Below are 2,148 nucleotides of genomic sequence, written 5' to 3' on the forward strand. Positions count from 1 at the left end.
GGCTACCACTTATTCCTTGTGAAGCTAATTTAGTAAGTAGCCTTTCGTGGGGGACGATATCAACAGTTTTTGCAAACTCTAGATATATTAAATCTATATTGTTTCTTTTGTCATAATTCGACATGACTGTGTTGTAGAATTCGAGTAAGTCACGCAAGAGCGTTTCCGTCGGAATCCATGCTGACTATCATTTATCAAACAGTTACTTTCTAAATGATGTTCGATGGCATCTCTGATGATAGTTTACATCATTTTTCTTACGATTGAAGTCAAGCTTATAGGCCTGTAGTTATTTGGTTTCGTTTTGTCACCTTTTTTGAATATCGGAGTAACGTTAGCTAGCTTCCATTCTCTTGGGATATCTCTGGATATAATAGATTTCTTGAAAATAATTTCTAATGGAACAACAATCTCATTTTTCATTTCCTTTAAGATTCTTGGATGCCAACCGTCAGGCCCTGGTGTTTTATTAACTTTGAGTATCTCTATACATCTTTTAATTTTTTCTTTTGTTATATTTACCGTAGTAAGTTGGCCCTAGACTTTTGACAGGTTCCATTTGGAGTTAACTTTGAGGTGTTTCGTTTACGAATACTGAGTTTAAATAGTTGTTTAGAATATCACACATTCCTTCATTTGAATATTCAATTTGACCATAAGCAGATTATAGTAGGCCAATGTGATTCCTAATAACCTTTTTATCTTTAATGTAACTATAGAATTCTTTGGAATTTCATATCGTCGTTTTCGTATTTTATAGTCTTTTTTAAATTTCTCTGGATTATTACATATCTTTGATAGTCATTAAGTGAACCCGAGCACTTGTATTTCGTATAAGCCTATCTCTTTTTAGCAATACTTTTTTCAGTTTCTTTATCGAGTCATTTTGGGCAAGCCTGATTTAGCGGGCGTCTGTCCTTAAACGGGATGTAAGTATGAATCATCTTAGTAAGCGTATTTTGCAATATTTCTAACAACTGATCAACAGGTCTTTCGCTTAATGTTGCCTCCCAGCCTGACGTAGTCCCATGAACTGAGCTTTAATAAATCGAGTAGTATAGATACACAAGTATCTATTCTAAGATTTTTGAGCAATTTCAATCTAAGTTGTGATCGCTATTTGCAATATTTTCACCAACTTCTACATCGGTTATCATGCTTTCACGGCAAGTGATCAATAGATCGAGTAATTGTCATCAAGAAAATATATCAGGCAACTGCTTATATGGCCATGTTCAGTAGTCACTCAATCAATGTCAGTAAAATTGAAATCACCCATTATCAATAAGTCCCGGTTGCAGAAACTAGATAGTTCTTGAAACAACAGTTGGTCGTCAAGTAATGATAATTTTTTGGCCTATATATTACAACTACATTAATTTTTTGTCCATTAGTTTGCGTTAATTCTTCCTACAAACTATCATAAGCAGGGCCATTGTTTTTAACGTAGATTTTAGCTTTTGACACACGTTGTATTTTTTTTAATTTGTTCCTAATACTACATGGTATTAAGAAACTCGTCATTATTTCTTATTGATATGTTTAGTATTTCAAAATCATGCCTTACATTATAATTTTGTTCGTTACTGACACCTTGCTATATATATACACACACACACACACACATATATATATATATATATATATATATATATATGTATATATATACATATATATATATATATATACATATATATATATATATATATATATACATTTACATATATACACAGATATATATATATATATATATATATATATATATATTTATATATTTATTTATATATAGGTATGTATGTATGCACATATTTAAATATATATAAACACACACACATATATATATATATATATATATATATATATATACATGTATATATATGTATATATGCAATAAAAACACTAGGAGCGTGTGTTCACAAATGCGTAAGTAACCACTTGGAAAAGTAAACTAACGAAGAAGAGCGCTTTCGTATAATTACATCTTCAGTGCACGGAAGATGTAATTATATGAAAGCGCTCTGCTTCGTTAGTTTACTTTTCCTAGTGGTTAGTTACGCATATATATACATATATGTACATACATATATATATATGTTTATATATATATGTATAAACATATATATATGTATATATATATATGTGTATATA

Source organism: Oratosquilla oratoria, chromosome 42 (genome assembly GCF_046742065.1).
Source record: "Oratosquilla oratoria isolate Oo_2021 chromosome 42, ASM4674206v1, whole genome shotgun sequence".
Classification (NCBI taxonomy): Eukaryota; Metazoa; Arthropoda; class Malacostraca; order Stomatopoda; family Squillidae; genus Oratosquilla; species Oratosquilla oratoria.